The sequence below is a fragment of the Mesoplodon mirus genome, assembly GCF_964341445.2.
Source record: "Mesoplodon mirus genome assembly, chromosome: 5".
Lineage (NCBI taxonomy): Eukaryota > Metazoa > Chordata > Mammalia > Artiodactyla > Ziphiidae > Mesoplodon > Mesoplodon mirus.
The window spans coordinates 34,054,538-34,066,158 of NC_138980.1; positions in this window are offsets into that span (position 1 = coordinate 34,054,538).

Below are 11,621 nucleotides of genomic sequence, written 5' to 3' on the forward strand. Positions count from 1 at the left end.
AAATAGAAACCATATGGAAATTAAGAACTACTTTGAACTGAATGATGGTGATTATAATACACCAAAATTTGAAGATCCTGCTAAAGCAGGATTGAGGGGAACACTTATGCTTTATGCATAGGTTGGAAAAGAAGAAAGGTTTATTTTACTTTTTTATTATCATTAATTTTTTGGCTGCACCACACAGCTTGCAGGATCTTAGTTCCCTGACCAGGGATTTAACCCGGGCCCCGAAGTGAAAGTGCCATGTCCTAACCACTGCACCGCCAGGGTATTCCCAAGAAGAGAGGTTTAAAATCCATGGTCTCAGGTTTCATCTTAAGACACTAGAGAATTAACAGCAAGTTCAACCCAAAACAGGAGAAATAACAAAATAAGGAGGCCAAACATGAAGCAGAAAACGAATGAAATACAAACCAACCTTTGGTCCTTTGATAAAACAACAGCAAACGTTTCTGTCTGTTTGTTTTTAAAGAGAAAACACATGACTAACACCAAACGTGAGAAGCGGGGGCTTCCCTGGTGGCGCAGTGGTTAAGAATCCACCTGCCACTGCAGGGGACACGGGTTCGAGCCCTGGTCCGGGAAGATCCCACGTGCTGCGGAGCAACTAAGCCCGTGCGCCACAACTACTGAGCCCTCGTGCCACAGCTACTGAAGCCTGCGCGCCCTACAGCCCGTGCTCCACAACAAGAGAAGCCACCGCAATGAGAAGCCCACATACTGCAATGAAGAGCAGCCCCCGCTCGCTGCAACTAAAGAAAGCCCGCACGCAGCAATGAAGACCCAACGCAGCCATAAATAAGTAAATAAATAAATAAAAATAAACTTCCCTTTAAAAAAAAAAAACAAGAGAAGGGGGACACCACTACAGATCCTACAGACATGAAAGAGATAATAAAAGGGGTTCAATTTCTGGTTACGACATAGACTGTTGTGGAAGACCATAACTTTAGACGGTTAAAAATAAAACTAGAAAAAGAACAGATTCACTACAGAAACCATATATAGATACAGCCACAATGGAAAACAGCATGACGGTTCCTCAAACAATTCAAAATAGAATTCCCATATGATTCAGCAGTCCCACTTCTGGGTATATATCCAAAGGAAGTGAAATCAGGTTATCTTGAAGACATATATGCACCCCCCATGTTCACTGCAGCATTATTCACAATAGCCAAGACATGGAAACAACCTAAGTGTCCCTTGATGGATGAATAGACAAAGAAAATATGATATATACATTTTTTTCTGGTATACCATAATCACATTATCATTCAGTTCAGGATCGTTCCTAATCTGCATACGGTATAAATACATATATATCTATGTATGTACATATATATGTATAGGTACATATATCGCAAATCAAAACAACAATGAGGAATCACCTCACACCAGTCAGAATGGCCATCATTAAAAAGTCTACAAATAATAAATGCTGGACAGGGTGTTGAGAGAAGGAAACCCTCCTGCACTGTTGGTGGGAATGTAAACTGGTACAGCCATTATGGAGAATAGTACGGAGGTTCCTTCAAAAACTAAACCTAGAACTACCGTATGATCCAGTAATCCCACTCCTGGGCATGTATCTGGACAAAAGCATAATTCAAAAAGGTACATGCAGGGAGTTTCCTGGTGGTCCAGTGGTTAATACTTTGCCTTCCAGTGTACAGGGTGTCGGTTCAATCCCTGGATGGGGAGCTAGGATCCCACATGCCTCAAGCCAAAAAACCAAAACATAAAACAGAAGCAATATTGTAACAACTTCAATAAAAACATTAAAAACGGTCCACGTCAAAAAAAAAAAAAAAGGTACATGTAACCCCTATGCTCAGAGTAGCACTCTAATAGCGGCGCTCTAATAGTTGACAATAGCCAAGACATGCAAACAATCTAAATGTCCACCGACAGATGAATGGATAAAGAAATGCTACATATATAAAATGGAATACTACTCAGCCATAAAAAATGAATGAAATAATGCCATTTGCAGCGACATCCGTGGACCTAGAGATTATCATACAAAGTAAATCAGAAAGACAAATGTCTCATGATATCCGCTACATGTGGAATCTAAAAAATAATACAAATGAACATATGTACAAACCAGACTCACAGACATAGAAAACAAACTTACAGTTACCAAAGGGGAAAGGTGTGGGGGGAGGGATTAGTTGGGAGTATGGGATTAACATACACACACTACTATGTCTAAAATAAACAACAAGGACCTACTGATAACACAGGAAACTATATCCAACATCCTGTAATAACCTATAATGGAAAAGAATCTGAAGAAGAACAGATACATAGGTAACTGCATCACTTCGCTGTATACCTGAAACTAACAGAACACGGTAAATCAACTATACGTCAAAAACAATAAAAGAAATTGGAGTTATCAGAGAATTCATATATTCAAGACAGTAGAAAAATGGACAAAATAGATGTAATAATAATTTCAACAAGCAGAACACTCTCTGATATAAATTGCAGCAATGTCTTTTTGGATTCACCTCCTAGGGTAATGAAAATAAAAACAAAAATAAACAAATGGGACCTAACTAAACTTAAAAGCTTTTGAACTGCAAAGGAAACCATAAACAAAACAAAAAGACAACCTAAGAAATGGGAAAAAACATTTGCAGACGATGCGACCTACAAGGGATTAATCTCCAACATATACAAACAGCTCATGCAGCTCAATATCAAAAAAAGTAAAACACCCAATCGAAAGATGGGCAGAAGACCTAAATAGGCCTTTCTCCAGAGAAGACATACAGATGGTCAAAAAGCACATGAAAAGATGCTCAACGTCACTAACTGCTAGAGAAATGCAAATCTAAACTATAATACGAGGTATTACCTCACATCAGTCAGAACAGCCATCATCAAAAAGTCGACAAACAGGGACTTCCCTGGTGGCGCAGTGGCTGAGAATCCGCCTGCCAATGCAGGGCACACGGGTTTGAACCCTGGTCCGGGAAGATCCCACATGCCGCGGAGCAACGAAGCCCGTGCGCCACAACTACTGAGCCTGCACTCCGCAGCCCGCAAGCCACGACTGCTGAGCCTGCGCTCTAGGGCCCACGAGCCACAACTACTGAGCCCGCGTGCCACAACTAGTGAAGCCTGCGTGCCTAGAGCCCATGCTCCGCGACAACAGAAGCCACTGCAGTAAGCCACTGCCACACACCGCACCGAAGAGTAGCCCCCGCTCACCGTAACTAAAGAAGCAGCCCGCGCACAGCAATGAAGACCCAACGCAGCCGAAAATAAATTTAATTAATTAATTTTTTAAAAAGGCTACAAACAATAAATGCTGGGGAGGGTGTGGAGAAAAGGGAACCCTCCCACCCTGTTAGTGGGAATGAAAATTGGTGCAGCCACTATGGACAACAGTATGGAGGTTCCTTAAACAACTAAAAAGAGAGCTACCATGTGATTCAGCAATCCCACACCTGGCCATATATCCAGAGAAAACCATAATTCAAAAAGATACATGCACCCCAATGTTCATAGCAGCACTATTCACAATAGGCAAGACACAGAAGCAACCTAAATGTCCACTGACAGATGAATACATAAAGAAGATGCAGTACATACATGCAATGGAATACTACTCAGCCATAAAAAAACGAAATAATGCCATTTGCAGCAACATGGATGGACCGAGAGATTCTCATACTAAGTGAAGTCAGACAGAAAAGACTAATATCTTATGATACCACTTATATGTGGAATCTAAAAAAAATGATACAAATGAACTTATTTACAAAACAGAAACAGACTCACAGACTTAGAAACCAAACTTATGGTTACCAAAGGGGAAAGGTGGGGGGAGGGATAAATTAGGAGGTTGGGATTAACAAATACACACTACTAGACATAAAATAGATAACCAACAAGGACCTACTGTATAGCACAAGGAACTCTACTCAACAGTCTGTAATATTCGAAGTGGGAAAAGAATTGATATATGTATAACTGAGTCACTTTGCTGTACACCTAAAACACAACACTGAAAATTAACTATACTCCAATGTAAAAAAAAATTAAAATAAATGAATACATAAGAAAAAAATAGCAAAATTCAACAGAGTTGGAACATATCTATATTTGACAGTCTAGCACTGAAAAATACAGTATCTGTAATGAAAATATTGGCAGCTAGGAGCAACAGTAGACTGGACACAAGAGAAGACAGGGCAATAAGAAATGTCCAAGGTGGGGCTTCCCTGGTGGCGCAGTGGTTGAGAGTCCGCCTGCCGATGCAGGGGACACGGGTTCGTGCCCCCGTCCGGGAAGATCCCACATGCCGCGGAGCGGCTGGGCCCGTGAGCCATGGCCGCTGAGCCTGCGCGTCCGAGCCTGTACTTCGCAACGGGAGAGGCCGCAACAGTGAGAGGCCCGCGTACCACCAAAAAAAAAAAAAAGAGAAATGTCCAAGGTGAAGAAAGTAAACAGTAATAAGAATGGGAAAATGAAACAGACCATAAGGGATGTGGGACACAAAGGGCCTGACGTCTGTCAGTGGAGTCCCAGAGGAGGGGAAGAGGAAGAATGAAGAAGACTCCATTCGGTGAAGACCCAATGCAGCCAAAAATAAATAAAAATTTCTTTAAAAAAATAATCATTTAAAAAAAAAGACTCCGCACTCCCAATGCAGTGGGCCCTTGCTCAATCCCCGGTCAGGGAACTAGATCCTGCATGCCACAACTAAAGATCCCATGTGCTGCAACTAAGACCCGGTGCAGCTAAATGAATGAATGAATGAATGAATGAATGAATGAATGAATGAATAAATAAATAAATATTTAAAAAAATATATTAAAAACAAGAACTGAGAGGACAAAATTGAAAAATAGGCAAATCTATATTCATAGTTGGAGATGGACACCATCGCACAGCTCTCTATAAATGACAGAAGAAATCAGGAAGGATCATTAAGATCGGAACAACATGAACAGCAGACTTGCCTAGTGGACATACACAGAACACTACTCCCAGCAACTGCAGAACACAGGTTCTTCTCAAGTGCACAGGAAACGATGACCACAGTAGGTAATACTATGTACCCTAATGCAGGTTTAAGAATAATTTATCTCCTGCAGAGCATGTTCTCTGGCTAAAGTGGAATCAAACTAGGATCAATCACAGGATAACAACAAGAAATCCCCCAATGTTTGGTAATTAACTCCTTGACATAAACATAGGCTAAAATAGAAACCATATGGAAATTAAGAACTACTTTGAACTGAATGATGGTGATTATAATACACCAAAATTTGAAGATCCTGCTAAAGCAGGATTGAGGGGAACACTTATGCTTTATGCATAGGTTGGAAAAGAAGAAAGGTTTATTTTACTTATTTATTATCATTAATTTTTTGGCTGCACCACACAGCTTGCAGGATCTTAGTTCCCTGACCAGGGATTTAACCCGGGCCCCGAAGTGAAAGTGCCATGTCCTAACCACTGCACCGCCAGGGTATTCCCAAGAAGAGAGGTTTAAAATCCATGGTCTCAGGTTTCATCTTAAGACACTAGAGAATTAACAGCAAGTTCAACCCAAAACAGGAGAAATAACAAAATAAGGAGGCCAAAAATGAAGCAGAACACGAATGAAATACAAACCAACCTTTGGTCCTTTGATAAAACAACAGCAAACGTTTCTGTCTGTTTGTTTTTAAAGAGAAAACACATGACTAACACCAAACGTGAGAAGCGGGGGCTTCCCTGGTGGCGCAGTGGTTAAGAATCCACCTGCCACTGCAGGGGACACGGGTTTGAGCCCTGGTCCGGGAAGATCCCACGTGCTGCAGAGCAACTAAGCCCGTGCGCCACAACTACTGAGCCCTCGTGCCACAACTACTGAAGCCTGCGCGCCCTACAGCCCGTGGTCCACAACGAGAAGCCACCGCATTGAGAATCCCACATACCACAATGAAGAGCAGCCCCCGCTCGCTGCAACTAAAGAAAGCCCGCACGCAGCAATGAAGACCCAACGCAGCCATAAATAAATAAATATATAAATAAATAAATATATAAATAAAAATAAAGTTCCCTTTAGAAAAAAAACGAGAAGGGGGACACCAGTATAGATCCTACAGACATGAAAGAGATAATAAAAGGGGTTCAAGGGCCTCCCTGGTGGCGCAGTGGTTGAGAGTCCGCCTGCCGATGCAGGGGATACGGGTTCGTGCCCCGGTCTGGGAGGATCCCATATGCCGCGGAGCGGCTGGGCCCGTGAGCCATGGCCGCTGGGCCTGTGCGTCCGGAGCCTGTGCTCCGCAACGGGAGAGGCCACGGCAGTGAGAGGCCCGCGTACAGCAAAAAAAAAATAAAAATAAAAAATAAAAGGGGTTCAATTTCTGGTTACGACATAGACTGTTGTGGAAGACCATAACTTTAGACAGTTAAAAATAAAACTAGAAAAAGACAGATTCACTACAGAAACCATATATAGATACAGCCACAATGGAAAACAGCATGACGGTTCCTCAAACAATTCAAAATAGAATTCCCATATGATTCAGCACTCCCACTTCTGGGTATATATCCAAAGGAAATGAAATCAGGTTATCTTGAAGAGATATATGCACCCCCCATGTTCACTGCAGCATTATTCACAATAGCCAAGACATGGAAACAACCTAAGTGTCCCTTGATGGATGAATAGACAAAGAAAATATGATATATACATTTTTTCTGGTATATTATAATCACATTATCATTCAGTTCAGGATTGTTCCTAATCTGCATACGGTACAAATACATATATATCTTTTTATATACATATACATATATATGTATAGATACATACATCGCAAATCAAAACTACAATGAGGAATCACCTCACACCAGTCAGAATGGCCATCATTAAAAAGTCTACAAATAATAAATGCTGGAGAGGGTGTGGAGAAAAGGGAACCCTCCTACACTGTTAGTGGGAATGGAAATTGGTGCAGCCACTATGGTGTACCATATGGAGGTTCCTCAGAAAACTAAAAATAGAACTACCATACGATCCAGCAATCCCACTACTGGGAATAAACTCAGACAAAACTCTAATGTGAAAAGACTCATGCACCCCAGTATTCACAGCAGTACTATTTACAATAGCCAAGACACGGAAGCAACCTAAATGTCCATCGACATAGGAATGGATAAAGAAGAGGTGGTACATCTATACATGGAATACTACTCAGCCATAAAAAAGAATGAAATAATGCCATTTGCAGCAACCTGGTTGGACGTAGAGATTATCATACTAAGTAAGTCAGACAAAGACAAATACCATGTGATATCACTTATATGTGGAATACAAAAAATAATACAAATGAACATATTTACAAAACAGAAACTGACTCACGGACACAGAAAACAAAGTTACAGTTACCAAAGAGGATGGGAGGAAGGGATAAATGAAGAGGATGGGAGGAAGGGATAAATGAGGAGTTTGGGATTAACAGAAACACACTACTATAAATATAATAAACAACAGGAACCTACTGTATAGCCCTGAAACCATATTCAATATCTTGTAACAAACTGTAATGGAAAACAACCTGAAAAAGGACACACACACATATATATATATACATATATATATATAATCTGATCACTTTGCTATATACCCGAAACTAACACAACACTGTATATCAACTGTACTTTAAACAAACAAACAAAAACACCCATCAGAGTCAAATGACTTCAAAATATAAAAAGCAGGGCTTCCCTGGTGGCACAGTGGTTAAGAATCCGCCTGCCAATGCAGGGAACACTGGTTTGAGCCCTGGTCCGGGAAGATCCCACATGACGCGGAGCAACTGAGCCTGTGAGCCACAACTACTGAGCCCACACACCACAACTATTGAAACCCGTGCATCTAGAGCCCGTGTTCCGCAACAAGAGAAGCCACTGCAACGAGAAGCCCGCACACCGCAACAGAGTAGCCCCCGCTCGCCACAAGTAGAGAAAACCCGCACACAGCAACAAAGACCCAACGCAGCCAAAAATAAATTTTTTTTAAAAAGCAGCCGGGGGCTTCTCTGGCGGCGCAGTGGTTCAGAGTCTGCCTGCCGATGCAGGGGACACGGGTTCGTGACCAGGACCAGACCAGGAGGATCCCACGTGCCGCGGAGCGGCTGGGTCCGTGGGCCATGGCCGCTGGGCCTGCGCGTCTGGAGCCTGTGCTCCGCGGCGGGAGAGGCCGCGACAGTGAGAGGCCTGTGTACCGCAAAAAGAAAAAAAAAAAAAGCAGCCGGACAAAAAAAGACACATTCCTTTGAAGGGGTTAACAGTGCCAGCTCACCTCTCATCCGGAACAACGGAATAGCATCTCTAAAATGCTGAGGCAAGAAAGCCAAACCCAAACCACCTGCCAACGCAGAATCCCATTCCCACTAAAAATACCTTCTGCTAGTGTAGGCGAAATAAAGATATTTTTAGGCCACTAAAAGCTGGGAGAATTTGTTGCCAGTAAACCCGCACCACAAGACGTATTAAAGGGAGCTCTTCAGGCCGAAAGGATAGGATCTCAGATGGAACCTCTGGTGGGTCAGCAGATGAAACAAAGAGCAGTGGGAAGCGTGACCACGTGGGTAAACATACAAAACTCTTTTTAAAAATGTATTTGAGGGGCTTCCCTGGTGGCGCAGTGGTTAAGAATCCACCTGCCAATGCAGGGGACACGGGTTCGAACCCTGGTTGGGGAAGACCCCACATGCCACGGAGCAACTAAGCCCGTGTGCCACAGCTACTGAGCCTGCGTGCCGCAACTACTGAGCCCACATGCCACAACTACTGAAGCCCAAGAGCCTAGAGCCCATGCTCCACAACAAGAGAAGCCACATCAATGAGAAGCCCGTGCACGGCAACGAAGAGTAGCCCCCGCTCATGGCAACTAGAGAAAGCCCGCGTGCAGCAACAAAGACCCAACGCAGCCAAAAATCAATAAATTAGTGGTTAAGAACCCGCCTGCCAACACAGGGGACACGGGTTCGAGCCCTGGTCCGGGAAGATCCCACATGCCACGGAGCAACTAAGCCCGTGCGCCACAACTACTGAGCCTGCGCTCTAGGGCTCGCGAGCCACAACTAGAGAAAGCCCGTGCACAGCAACGAAGACCCAACGCAGCCAAAAATAAAATAAATAAAAGAAATTTATTTTAAAATGTATTTGAAACGCTGACCGTATATAACGATGGAATTGCCGGCTTATAACATATGTCAGAAGTAAAATAAATGGCAAAAATAGCACAAGTGGGGGTAAGTGGGAATAGGCCAACATCACACAGGCGCCCCTCTCTTCTGCGTTCCTTCCCTGTTTATAACGAAAACCGCCGCATGAGCTGACGCCTCTGGTTCCGTCACTGCCAGAGGGCTGGCCTGGCCTCCTCTCCGCCTTCTCTCCCAGCTGCGCCATTTCCACTTCCCCACAACACAGAGGTGGCCTCTACCCCTCCATCCCGGGCTGGGCAGCACTGGCCTTCCGAGGCCTCGGTGCTGGAGGGATACCCTGGCAGCACGTGGAAGCCTCAGCTCAGGCTCGTTCCACCAGGTTCTGAAAAGGCTGAGCTGCCGAGTTCTCAGGCCTCGGTGCATGATTCTACCTCTCTGCCTGCAGGCCCCAATCATGGCCGTCCCCGTGCACGTCCTCGTAAGGTCGTCCCACATCCTTGCGAGGATGTGCCTTGTGGGTGATTGTCTCTAATTCATGGTGGAGATTCCGGGCTCTACCTGGAAAGTTCCCTTCAGCAGCAGCTTTATTTTTTATTTTTTGGCTGCACTGCATGGCTGGCAGGATCTCAGTTCCCCAGCCAGGGATTGAACTCTGGCCACAGCAGTGAAAGCATGGAGTCCTAACCACTAGACCACCAGGGAACTCCCAGCAACCGCTTTAAATACCCACTCTGATCTCCTTCAGACTCCGAGACCGACACTCACTCAGCCACCATCTCCTGCGTCAGCAACTGCGTCAACTCTTCACCGTCTTGTTCTGCTTCCCAGGCCTTTTCTCAGATCTTCCCTGGAGCCTCGGGCACCTTACAGTTTATCCTTCGTTTCTAAAATCATTTGTTCTTTCATTTCCTTCCAGAATTGGATCAGCCATTTCCAAGTCTGGTTTTTGTCCTCATCCGTCCCTTGTTTTTGAATTTCTGATCCAAGATGGTTTCGTATCTTCTGACGCTGTTGGGACAGTCTTGCCCTTCTCCGACCCTCATGCTCTCTCCTGGGGAAGCTGGGGTTCCTGGCTGAGGCAAGGGACATGTTCAGGTTGTGCTGTGAACCTCTGCCTTTTGGCTTCTGCCCACCTTGCTGGCTGCCCCCTGCCAATGCTCCCACAAGGCCCAGCAGAGAGGAAGGGGTGGGCGGGAGGCCAGGCTCCCACGGGGGACTTGGCAGTGTTACTTACTTTGGAAATGTGGGCAGGACGTTGCACACAGCAGGCATTCCTCCCAGTGGTTCTGTGTTGTTTGGGACAGATGGTGGGTTATCATCGTTTTCAACTACCTGGAATCCTTGTGAAACTGTTTCAAGAACTGCTGCTGTTGTGCTTTCTTAGCTGATACTGCCGTAACAGAACAACACAGGCTGAAACCACAGATGGTATCTCTCACTCTCCTGGAGTCCGAGATCGGTGTAGCCGGTTCCTGGTGAGGGCCCGCATCCCGGCCTGCAGACAGCTACCTTCCCGCTGTATCCTCACCCTGCACAGAGAACTCTGGTCTCTCTTCCTCTCCTTACAAGGACCCTAGTCCCATCATGAAGGCCCCATGCCTCCTAACACTGTCCCCCACTGTGGGTCTGGCAGCACCATCTGAATGTTGGGGGACATAAACAATCAGTCCACAGCCACCAAAGTCATTTCTCCTCAGCCGCATCCACAGTGACTGTGATGCCGTCACAAGGCTTCCCACTTTGTGCTGTTGGGTTCACTCAAGACCTAACCATTCACATACAGCTGGCACCTTTTTGCTCCTGGAAGGGAAGCCTTAGGGTTAGGGTTTTAGATGGATTTGTGCAGACAAGGGCAAGGAGCCCGTCCTTCAGCTCCCGTGTTTGCTGTTCTCACTGTGATTTACTTCAATGGCTCTTTTTTCCACCAGCCCCAAGTAGACCAAACCTAGTTCTTTTTTTTTTGGCTGCGTTGGGTCTTCGTTGCGGTGCGCGGGCTTCTCACTGCGGTGGCTTCTCTTGTTGCAGGGCACGGGCTCCAGATGCACAGGCTCAGTAGTTGTGGCACATGGGCTCAGTAGTTGTGGCTCGCAGCCTCTAGAGCGCAGGCTCAGTAGCTGTGACGCCCGGGCTTAGTTGCTCCGTGGCATGTGGGATCTTCCGGGACCAGGGCTCAAACCTGTGTCCCCCCTGCACTGACAAGTGGATTCTTAACCACTGCGCCACCAGGGAAGTCCTAAACCTGGTTCTTACATCCGCTTCAGTTCTGTTCCCTTGTTTCCGACTGTTCATTTCTCCTGAGCAAGGGGGCTGCCACTCCCCGGCTCCTTCCCCAAGTTGTCCTGCCTCCTAGCCTGTCCCTTCCCAGGGACTTGGCTATCTGAGCTGCTGCTCAGCCAAGACCCTTGGAAAGACTGGACACCACGCTCAGAA